The sequence below is a fragment of the Camelina sativa genome, chromosome 10, assembly GCF_000633955.1.
Source record: "Camelina sativa cultivar DH55 chromosome 10, Cs, whole genome shotgun sequence".
Taxonomy (NCBI): Eukaryota; Viridiplantae; Streptophyta; class Magnoliopsida; order Brassicales; family Brassicaceae; genus Camelina; species Camelina sativa.
Genome location: NC_025694.1, coordinates 21,090,348 through 21,103,380, shown reverse-complemented (window position 1 = coordinate 21,103,380; position 13,033 = coordinate 21,090,348). Strand labels below are relative to the sequence as shown.

At 33.8% G+C, this 13,033-nt stretch overlaps 1 long non-coding RNA gene across 1 annotated transcript; it reads right to left on the bottom strand.

Moving 5' to 3' along the window:
* LOC104719499 lies at positions 3,977-5,658 on the bottom strand. Its single transcript, XR_756627.2, has 5 exons — positions 5,306-5,658; positions 4,902-5,129; positions 4,577-4,705; positions 4,288-4,379; positions 3,977-4,148 (listed from the first exon to the last, which is right to left on the bottom strand). It is a non-coding gene; the product is annotated as an uncharacterized LOC104719499 (long non-coding RNA).

The window sequence follows — 13,033 nt, the reverse complement described above, 5'->3', positions numbered from 1 at the left end:
GTACTTGGCCAGAGGATAGATAAAAAGCTCCATGTGATCTACTATGCCAGCAGAACCATGGACGATGCCCAGACAAGGTATGCAACACATGAAAAGGAAATCCTTGTTGTATTTTTTGCGTTTGAGAAATTCCGGAGTTATTTGGTTGGATCAAAAGTGGTTGTTTATACAGATCATGCCGCCCTAAGCTACATTTACTCAAAAAAGGACACCAAACCTAGGCTCCTCAGATGGATTTTTCTTCTGCAAAAATTCAACATAGAGATCCTGGATAAGAAAGGAATCTAGAACGGAGTGGCAGACCATTTGTCTAGAATGAGAATTGAAGATCCACTTCCAATAGATGACTCAATGCCTGAAGAGAGACTAATGCACATCGACTTCTTGGAAGAAATAAGACACACGATCAGGCACACGATAGCTCACTCGATCCCCGAGTCAACAGGGTTGATCGAATTCATGGCAATCGAGTCAACCAATTTACCTTGGTACTCTAACTTCGTGAACTACATGGTTTGCGGAGAAATTTCTAAGGACTACGATCCTCACAAAAAGAAGAAGTTCTTCAGGGATATCAACAGCTATTATTGGGATGAGCCTTACTTGCACAAAAAAGGGATGGATGGCCTGTTCAGACGATGTATAGTTGAGGAAGAAGTCTGAGGGGTACTAGAGCACTGTCATGGGTCCACCTATGGAGGTCATTTCGCCACCTTCAAAACCGTGCAAAAGATACTCCAAGCTGGTCTATGGTGACCAACCATGTTCAAAGACGCACAGCTCTTCATAACAAGGTGTGATCCTTGCCAGAAAATGGGTAACATCAGTAGGAAGAATGAGATGCCTCAACAACCGATCTTAGAAGTCGAGGTTTTCGATGTTTGGGGAATAGATTTCATGGGACCTTTCAACCCACCCTCGAATGGAAATGTGTACATCCTGGTAGCAGTGGACTATGTATCAAAATGGGTCGAAGCAATAGCCAGCCCGACAAATGTTCACAAGGTCGTATTGAAAATGTTCAAAAACATCATTTTCCCAAGAGTGGTAATCAATGATGGAGGAACCCACTTCATTAATATATTTTTCGATAGCTTGTTAACGAAACACGAGATCAAGCATAAAGTCGCAACATCTTACCACCCACAAACTAACGGACAAGTGGACGTAAGTAATAAACAGATCAAGGCGATTTTGGCCAGGATTGTGGGAATCACAAAAAAGGATTGGGCATTCAAGCTAGATATTGCATTATGGGCCTACCGGACAGCCTACAAAACACCGATTGGGCTAGTTTAAAAGGGGAACTCGACTTATTTCGTCCTTTTAGCCGTTTTTGGACAGAGAAGCAGAAGGAGAAAACGTTTTTGAGAGAGATTTGTGAGATCCTTTGTTGTTCTTGAGAGATCTATTGATGTGGAGTGAAGATCTTGTGTTAGGAACGAAAGAGAAGGCTTCTAAGTGTTGGATTCGTTGTTGTTGAGTGAGAATCTTCCTGCAAAAGAGGTGAGTGCTTGACCATGGCTGATCTAAACCTGAGATCTCTGTTGTTTTGGCTGTTTCTTTGTGTTTGTGGTGTTTTGCTTGTGAGGGTTGGTTGTTTTCATGTTCCCATAGGTTCCTGAGAAGTTTGGAAGAGTTTGGGAGGGTTTGGAACGGAGGTTCGTCGTTCGGCTTCGACGACACCGACCTAGTGTTGGTCGACACCAGTGACGCGTTAGCGTCGGTCGACACCGACTTAGTTTCGGTCGACACCAGTGACGCGTTAGCGTTGGTCGACACCGACTTAGTGTTGGTCGACACCGACTTAGTGTTGGTCGACACCGACTTAGTGTCGGTCGACACCAGACTTGACCGAGTCTTGTTTTCCTGGTTTGTTGTGTTGTTTGTGTTTTGGTTGTTGGCTTTAATAATAGAATCTCAGTTGCTTGTGTGTATAGCCCAGTAGATGGGAGGATGGTGTCACTGAGTGTTTATTAAATACTCATGCATCTCAATTTGTGTTTGCGGTGCAGGTAAAGGCAAGTGTGAACGTGGAATCAAGGCGATGAGGAGGAGGATGATCTAGGGTCTCATTTGTATGTTGTTGGTTATTTATGGTTATATGTTGGAACCTTGGTTAGAGTTATGATAGGTTGTTGGATAGAATGGTTAGGAATGTTATTGTATTAAGGATATGCTGGTTTGGTATTGTTTGTACGTTTCCGGTGTTTAAGATGGTTATGGCTTGTTTAAATGATGTTTTGTGGTTTGGGTTGATTATTATCGTTTCAACTAGTTGTAGTTTATTTATTTATTTATTTATTATTATTATTATTTAAAAAAAAAAGGTTCGGATCATTTCAGAATCCTTCTTTATTATATAAGATTATTGAACTTACAATAACAAAAGATGAAAAGAAAGACAATTGTTTTTTCAAAAAATTTCAACCAGTTTTAGCAAGGGTACTGACATTGGCACAAAACTATATTACCAAAGGGATTACAAAATCCACGCCCACCTTTATATTTTTGTGCGCAGTTCGCATTACAACATTTCTCAGGACAAACGTAACTGCACATTCTTTTAACTACACCGATGCAAACTTTGAGGGGTGAAAGGGGTGAAAGGGGTGAAGGGGGTGAAAGTGGCACCCCCTCGTAAGTGCATGTGCCTAAGTTGTCGTTGCATGAATCTGCTCTTGTCTGATTCACAACTAGAACAATATTGTACACCGTATTAAATTTCAACATAACAATAAGAATATTTTTAAGAGAAAATGTTATTCCTTTTCTTTTCATCCATTTCCATGTGAGTGTGACATATGTCTGTAATTTCTATTTTATCTAATGGAATATAACAATTGAAAGTATACTAAATATATAAAGTACCTGAGACGAATATAATAAGCAAGCTAAGATGGAATATAAGTGAAGGTGTCCTCTCCATACTTTCACGTTTTCTAGTTTCCTTCTTAATGTCCTCTGTAAGATAATTGATTAGTTCATCTATTTATAAATAAGCTGAAGATCTTATATATATTTCTTTGAAGAAAAGAATTTGGAGATAAGGATATTACTTTCTGGTCCATAAATCATAGGTTACAAAATATTATTGGTCTAAGGGATGGTATGTAAAGACTAAAGAGATAATTAGATTTGAATTAATTAAATGCATACATCCTTTTTTTTGACAACAAAAGAACTAATTAAATGCATACATCACTCCATGAAATCTATACCATTTTAAAAGTAATAAAAAAAATTGAATGAGTTAAATGCAATACATCACTCCACGAAATCTATACCATTTTAAATGCATACATCACTCCATAAAATCTATACCATTTTAAATGCATATATCACTCCATAAAATCTATACCATTTTAAAAGTAATAGAAAAATTGTTATCTATACCATGGCGATTACAGAAACTCGCCAAGCATGATCATCCACAGAAGATATGCAACAAAAGAACTAATTAAATGCATATAACACTCCATGAAATCTATACCATTTTAAAAGTAATAAAAAAATTCTCTATTGCACTACAAGAAAGCATGGAATGATTAACGACTGCACTATTAATCACTATTTAGTCGGTAAATGGAGTTTTACGACCTAATAAAAACTAAAACCAGTTGTCGAAATCATTAGTCGGTAAGAAAAATTAGCCATAAATTAGTAGCTAAATAATGACTACGTTACAACTAATGTTCGCAGTCGTAAGCTTAGTCGCTAAATTTACGACTAATTTTACGATAACGAACATTAGTCGTAAAATAGTCATCAAAATTAGTGACTAATTACCGACTATAGTTGTATTTAAGTATTTATACATTATTGTATTTATACAGTATTTATACAAATTATAAATATATATTATTAAAAATTTTAAATATATTTAAATAGTGAATAATGATTTTTTGAATACTATATTTATTATTATAAACCATGATTATAAAAAAAACTGTATTACAAAATAAAATTAAAAATCATAATTAAAAATAAGAATACTTCATCCTCAAAAAACATAATTAGAAAAAAAAAATAGATGAACAGCTACATAATAAATGGTTTGTAGCACATTCTCAATTGCTTTGTATTCCATCATTGAAGCCTAAGTAATTCCCACTAATGTTCCCAGAGCAACTCATTTCTTCAAGTACCTTCAGAACAAACAAACAAAAAAGGTATCATGGGGACACAAATGACTGGCTGGCAAACAAATTACTCTCTGAATGAATTAATAAAAGACTCACAGCAATAAGTAGCAGAGTAAATATATTGTACCAAATGAAAGTTTACCTTCCGCTCTGAAATAAAGTTGTACATCATGAGCTCTGTCGAAGAGTGTGCTTGGCTGTGGCTTTCTCTGTAAGCCAAACATCATCTTCGACCTAAGAACAACAGGACATGATCAGAAAATTTCATTTTTAGAGACTGAAATCACCAAAAACAAAGAACCTTCGAGATATTATAAATAGTCCGGCTTTGGTTCAAACATAGAAAATAAGAAAGAGCTGAAAATAAAACATACATAACATAAACTAAAGATACCAACTTTCATATTTAAGAAAAAGAAGAAGAAACTTACAACTGAAGCTGCAAAGACACTCCAAAGCTGTGAAGCTTAGTGGTGTGACCATCCCTCTTTTTCTCACATAATGCAAACAGGTTTGGTTCAGTAGCACCAGTTAGCATATATTCTAATCATGACATCGTCCTGCAGAGGAGTACATGATCTTATGAATGGTTTCAATCAAACATTGTCTATGATTTGAATATAAAACCTCAATCTATCTACTTTTCTCCAACAACTGTATCTCAAGAATTAAATAGAAACGAAATCTTATCGGACCCAACATACCAAAATTAACCAAAATCGAAATCAGAAATCAGAAGAAGATGATACAACATACCACGAGACGCATGTCTCAGAATCTCTCTTGAGTGGTGCTGATTGAGAAAGCTCGATCCATATGAGGCGAGATTTCTCGGCGTTAAGCTTTTTACCGCTGTTGACGAATCCATCGGGACGAGACCTCTTCTTTGCGACAACACTTCTACCGCCACAAGGTCTAGGGTTTGCTATGATTCTTCTTCCTTCCATCATCAATCCCCTTGTCGATTTCGGTTCCTCAAATCCCCTTCAAAGAACACAAACAAAAACAAATAAATGACAGTTAAATTTTTAGATCCAAACATAGGGTTTTCAATTGTCTTTCTCGCCGGGAAAGAATTCTAAATATCAGATGAACATGAGAGGTGCTGGCGTCGCCAGTGTTGTTTCGAGATAAGACAGATCTTCTTCTGTAATCTGTACCTTGAGGATTTCGTCGGAGGAGAAGCATGGTTTCCAATTTGTGGAATTGGTGACCAAAAAGCAAGTGATTTCGATGAGTATATGTGGTTTCCTTCAATGTTTTTGAGCAAAAGATTGAGAAGATGAAATAATTGAGTGAGAGGGAGAGTAAACGAGGGTTAGGTCTAATTGTTTTCTTCCAAAAGACATAGAGAAAAGGGGAAGGTGACTAGAGACAGTAAAGAAGACTTGAAAGACGAGATTTGGAGGTTTGGCCGGACAGAGTCATCGCGATTCGAAGAAATGAGAGTGAGAGTTTCTCTGAAAGAGTTTCGAGAGTGATGATGAGTTTTTTTTGTAAGTGTAGTGTCAGAGGAACGGAGGCACATATCTAGAGGCTGGTTTGTTTGTTTGTTTATTGTTTTTTTTTATTTGTCGGCCAAATTTCGATTCATATCATAGCCCAAAGTGAGACAAAGCCTCTTAAGGCCCAGACTAAATATTAGTTTTAGGTTTTTTTTTTTTTTTTGTCAACAATTAGTTTTTTAGATTTTACAATGACTAATTTATAAATTTTATAAGTAAATAGTTTTTGGAAAGATTAAATTATATGTATACACTAGATAGTTTTAGGTATGGCTTTTATTTCATACATATATAATGGTTATATTTTGGTTAAATGGTTTATAATTTAATTTCTATATATTCTGCATTATAAATTTTTAAAATTTAAGGCATAGTGTTTAAAGTACAGAGTTGGGGTATATGTTTATGATTTGGGGTTAAGTTTTGAATTTATGATTTTTGAATTAATTTCTAAGATTTAGAATTTATGAGTTTGGTTAGGGGTTAAATTTTGAAAATTTTGATTTTCTTAAATAGCGATTGATATGCGACTTCTTAGTAACATTTACTATGAGTCGCATATTAGTCACTAAATTGGTGACTATTTAGCGACCACATATTTCGGTATGAAATATAGTCATAAAATAGTCGCTAAATTACGACTAAACTAGCGACTACGATATGTAGTCGTCAAAAAAACGACTGAGATACGACCAAATATTTATATTCGTAAAATAGTCACTAAATAGTAGCTACTTAGTTGCCAAAAATGAAGACTACATATATAGTCGCTAACTATAGTCGTAAAATCCATGTTTTTTTGTAGTGTTGGCTTTTTATTCAAGATTTTATACAAGATTTCATTATTATTTTCCATTTTCTTTTTTTCTAATATATTTAAATATTTGAAGTGAGCAATGGAAATAGATATATTAAATGAATAACATTTATCTTACATTTTAAAAGTATATAAGATAACAATTAACTTAGCACTGAAAAGCAAATAGTTAAAGGTTATATATATAATTTATTGTTTTGCAAAATGGACAAATATTTAAATGATTGAAAATGATTTTTTATATATATCTTTTATTTTATTTTCTATTACTAATGCTTTTACATCTTATATAAATTTAATTTTAACTTATTTTAGTGATCTATATTAACATTTTGAAGTACATTTGGTGTTCTATCCTTTAAGTTATACTTATTTACAAAGTTAATCCTTAAAAAATTGCACCAAAAAAAGTTAATTAGATTCCCAAAATTTTTCTACCAATTTCGTTTATAATTTTCTAAACGAATTTAGAAATCTAGAAATTTATTACACTTAATAACACATCCGAAAAATATCTATACAATATTGTTTTTTTCTATAAAAACACTAATATTCAATAATAACTATATTGTTTGATATGAATAATTAAAATCTTTAATGGTTAATAATTTGCTGATATAAAATGTAAAAGCAATTATTTCATGGGTTAAATCTAATTGGAGTAATTATAATACAGTTTAATCAACGGTATACTGCATAATTACTTTTACGGATATAATTCTTTTATGGCTTAAATCTAAAAAAACATTAAACACAGTTTAAATTTAAAACACTAAAAATTTAAAAATATAATAATATAAGAATAATCTTTTCACGGGTTAAATTTAAAAAACACTAAAAGTTTAAATTTTTATGACCATATGAAATTTGATATGGTAAAAATGTAACATTATTATAAATACAACTGGTCAAATTTCAGAATTAACATTTAAAATATAATTATACAATCTTAAACACTGCACAAAAGAAACAAAATTAACAAACAAATATAATTTTAAAAAATTTAGTTTTTTTTTATAAAAATGTTGTCTTCCGGTGTACCATGGGTCAAAATCACTGTAAAGACTGTGACACATAGCAAATTAGCAATTAATATACTGAGTAGACTCCAACATAGAGAAATTACCAAAGAGTCGTTACCCTATTTATGAAAATATTAAAACAAATATAGTATGTGTCCCAGTTTCGCGTCTAAGCCAAAGATCGTGTTACACAGACAACCTCAGCATTAATTTCTACACGAAATCAGTTGAAGGATGTCAATGAATCTCTTATGTTTCCAACAAGCCCAAAAACACAAGATTTGGCCAACAAACTACAAGGATACACTTCATTTGCTAAAGGAGGTCAATCTAGTTCTATACTAGAAGAGTTTTAGGTCTAATTGGTTTAAGAGCTTCCAGAATTATGTTTGACAACCAAGAGGTGTTTCTACTAAGCCCAAGGGCAAGAAATTGTACAAGCCATGTTGTTTCTCAGTAGCAAATTGGATCAAGGAGTCAAAGAGCTAAGAAGATCAAGGAAACAGTTAGGAAAAACAGCTAAAATCAACCCCAACTATTTCTCAAACGCTTTTTTATACCCAAACTTTAACACCCTCCAAATAGCAACCTAAACTATATTAAAATTCAAGTTTGCTACCTAAACTATATAAAATATTGTCAGTTTCAACCTCTATTCGAACAATGTTAAATCAGAGTATATGATGTTGAGTCAGACGGTCTGTGACTTCAACGTAGCACTAAGACTTACCAAAACTACATTGTTTTGGTCATTTTTGGGTATTTTGTCATCGTTTTGTTTCTTGCCACAACACACATAAAAATGACCAAAAAACCTTAGTTTTGGTCATTCCCAATGCCATGTGGATACCACAAATCGTCTGACTCAACATCGTTAAACTCTAATTTGACATTGTTCGAACAGAGGTTAAAATTGACAACATTTATATAGTTTAGGTAGCAAATTTGAATTTTAATATAGTTCAAGTTGTTATTTGCAGGGTATTGAAGTTTAGGTATAAAAAAGCGTTTGGCAAATAGTTGGGGTTGATTTTAACCATTTTCCTGAAACACTTAATGGCCTAATTCAAAAGCTTATGGCCAAAGAAAGCATGGAAAATTCTAATGGGGATATTGTCTATCAAGTCCAGCCCTCTTTGAGCCTATTTCAAGTCCAAGAAAGCCCAAAATAATCACTTTATTTTGTGGTCAAAGAGGAGTGACGAAAATGGAGTTCAACTCACCTTGGGTAGGACACCTTGGGAAGGACACTCTTGGGAAGGCAAACTTCAAGAGTTGAATCTTCATTCAACTATCCCCTAAATATTAATAGAGAAGGATTAATATACACATATTGTCCTCATTTTTATGGCATGTACACATAATTGCCATTTAATGATTAAGGAATATTCCTTTACAATTAATTTAAAAAATCAAACATTTCAATTTAAATTTTATTTTAATCAATTTATAACAGTAATTATTAAAATATAAAATCATTAGATCCAAAACGCTTTTAAAACTGGAATTTATTCACCTATTAAAATTTTTGAATATTATTCCCATATTTAAAGTTTACAAAGTAAAATTATCACAATAATTATTATTACAGGGAATTGACTTGTTTAATACCATTGGTATAATATTTCACGGATGAAACATATTCTTACACAAAATAATTTTTTTTTAAATAGAAAATTTTGCATAAATTGAAGAAAGAGAGGGTTATACATATATTTAGATGATACATAATAATTTGATCTAAACATATACTCATGGTTATATATATATATATATTTACACAAACAATTTTTAGATCCTAGAAAATAACTTTATTCATAACTCTAAGTTTATCTGCATAGATTTATCCCGCACATAGTGCAGATTGTTACCTAGTTTATCTTTATTGTTGTTAGTGTCAATAATAATAATTGGATTTGTTACCAAGTTTTCTTTCCTATATAAACTCATGTAAGAGCAATGAAATACTCAATCCAACTTTTTTACAAAACCTTTATCTTTTTTAGAGTGATTCTCTTCTGCTCTTTGTGAACAAAACTGATTGCTTGGTATGATTCCAACAATCAAAATCGATTACTTGGTGTGATTCCAATAGTCAAAACCCCAATCTCTTTGGTGCGAGGCTGAGAGATCCGATCCTTTTGGTGCGAGGCTGAAAAGATCAAACCGGTATATCAAGAGTCTTTCCGCAACTCTTGTGCAACCATTCAATCCACCATCCTTATTCTTGAGGCTTCATTGTCTTTTGATTAAAGTGTCTTTATCTACCAACTCGAAGGTGTCGATTCCTTGGAAGAATCATATCAAGTGGTATCAGAGCCTCAAGAATCATATCATATAGTCTATACAAAATTTGAGTCGTGTTATCTGCGAGAGAACTTTTTTCTAATCTTTTTTTGTTATAATAATCACTAGATATTCACTCGCGGTACACTACAGGACTATTTTTTACTTTAAAACAATTTAAATACTGTTTTATAAATTTTAAGTGAACAATATATTATAGGTTTGTACCGATTTTTTTGTATGTGTCTATTTGGTTAGCAATGTATAGATAATAGTATCTAAAATTATTTAAAATAAATAAATTATATGCGTATACGATATTATGACATGTTAATTTAGTTTGTTTCATCTATTTGTTGTGCATATAATCCTTTTAATTTTCGATGTTTAAAACTTTTAGGTTATCCAAACTAATTTTTTCCTTTGTTATTAGTATGATACGTATGTGTATATAGATATGTTAGCAATGAGCAAATTAAATTAAATAATAGTTTTTGTTATAGAGAGAAATATATGGGTTGTGTCTTCTTCTTCTACAATTGGGAAAGTTAATTTTTTTTTTTTTATTTTGGTCTCGACCGACTAAATAAGTGAGATCTGGGAAAACAATGTTCCCATATCTTTTTTTCTTTCCTTAGCATTAAAGCCCAACTCTTTTATTTAAGTCAGAGAAAGCAAATCGAGCTGTTGTCATTTCATGATTTCATTTTTGAGTAGATTAGACAAAAAGAGTACCGATTTCATCACATCCTAATCGAGAATTCCATATCTATTCAACTTTTGGAATAGTTCGGAGGTAAATTACTCTGTTTCTTTGTGTTTTTTGTTTCTAATAATTCGATCTAATAAAGATGTAATTACATACATATGTTAATAGATTGTTTGGAAATTTGAATGTAGATTCTCAAATATGGAAAGAATTTAATTGAGGATAGCCATGAGCTTGGGTCTTCCTAAGAGAGAATACTTTGGACAAACCCAAGTTTTACAAATTTTTATTAAATAAATAATTAATGACAGTGGCATAATTATAAATAGGTTTGAACTTTAGAATTTATTTCATAAATGTCTTCAAAAATATATATATAGATTCTTTCTATTTAATTTGTTTTAGTGAGCTGCTATAATTTGTAAATTAATTAGGTGAATAGTTTATGTGTTCAACAAAACTTTATATGTTGGGGTCTTCTCCCTTCCCTTCAACTTTTCAAAGTCTACCAAAAATCAATGCTTCAAAGTTCAAACTTCAAAGTCTACCAAATATCAGTGCTGAAGTCAATGTCTTTCCTACACCCAATAAAGCAAAAAAAAAAACTTTAGATTCCAAGTCAGATTTTACTTTTTCTACGTTTTCGTTTTACACATCTTTTTCTTTTTGGTTTTACTAAGTCTTTTTTTTTTTCATCCCGAATTAGCCGGTTCCGTTAGCCAAATCAGTGATTAATCTTTAAAATAAAACATATACTTTTATCAAGATTGTTTAGTAAGTGCACTAGAGTAAAAAATCTGACAAAAATCTAAATTAACTAAACACCCCCACACATTGGTTTTGGTCGTCGCAGAAATCGATTTTTTTTTTTTTTTGAAAATATATTAAATTAGATTCAAAAAAAATAAAAAACGTTATTACATCGTATGCGACATGGAACTTAAAAGTTTTTTTTTTTGTTTTCCACAGGGAAAGCTGATTAAGTATTAAAACAGAGGAATCAAAAACGCGATGCTAGACAAATGCCCAATCCATCCTGAAACCATTCATCACCTCCAAGCTGAATTGCAAGCAGTTGGTTTCGAATTTGTTGATCAATCCGTTGAATGAGCTGAGCTTGTGCGATGGGGGGAGCTTCATGTCGACGGTCATTCCGTTCCCGCCAAAGCGAATATACAGAAATCTGCAAAACGTAACGCGCAAGAAACCCAATTGTCCGATGAGGCCAAGAAGAAGAAGCCGTATTGACGACCATTTGTCAATCAGTGGAGTGTCTAGTGGTGTAAATGCGAGATGCAAGGTTGTTCCAAAGCCCAGCTGTAATCTCACAGCAGAAAAAGAGATGGTCTCTCGTTTCGAGAGCATTGTGACAGAAAACACAGGTGGCATCCGCTCCGTTGTTCCAGAGCATCATCCGGTCCCCTGTGGACAGCCTATTTTGCACGGCTAGCCAAACACATAAAGAAAATTTTGGAGTGGCATGGGTGAACCATACCCCCCTACTCCAACCGACCACACTTGAGGCTTGACGGAGATTATTCCAGGTATCCCTAGTAGAAAAAAACAGCTTTGTACTCATCATTCTTCCCTTTCCATAGAACTTTATCTACCTCTGTATTGCGGTTAAGCCAGTGCGTATGCAACACGTCCTCTACTGCAGTGAGTTGGGTTGTTCGACGGCGTCTCCGACGACGGGTCCAAGCCTCAGCAACTGTAGCGTGTTGACCGATACCCATATCAATGATTCCCCGTGGTCCAACTAGAGGCATAAGACGACCCAAATGAGACCAGTTATCGAACCATAAAGAAGTCCTCTGGCCATCATTGACGGTAGTCTTAGTAAAAGGTTTTGCAACATCCCGAAACTTCAATATCTTTTTCCACATCCAGGAGCCTAGATGTGTTGCCTCAACTGACCAGAGAGAGGAATGCTTGAGAAGAGTTTGTTGTACCCATATAACCCACAGCGAATCCTCGCAAGAGATGATACGCCAAATTAGCTTCAAACAACTCACATCATTGGCTTCTTGCAGAGATCGTAGACCTAAACCCCCTTCAGTTTTTGGCTTACAGACGTCCACCCAAGCAACCTTGGCTTTATTTATGTTAAGCTCTGCTCCAGACCAAAGATACGCTGAAAAAATCTTCTCCACAGTTCGAATACATTCCCGGGGAAGGCGGTATGCAGCTAACCAGAAATTACAAATGCTCCAAAGAACAGAACTAATTAAATTAAGGCGACCAGCATACGAGAGGAAACCTGCGGACCAAGATCCAATCCGTCGTTTGACTTGCTCAATGAGAGGAAGGTAATCAGTTGTAGAGAGACGCTTAGTGACTAGAGGAAGTCCTAAGTATCGAACCGGCATAGTACCCACGACAAAGGAGAATCGATCTGTAATTTCTTGGTGAACTTCGGGAGAGACCCCCGCAAGGTAAACAGTTGTTTTTTCCATACTGATACACAGACCAGAGCGCCATGCAAAATTCAAAAATACCTGGACTATCCCCTCTATGGAACGAATACTACCATCCGAAAATACAAGCAG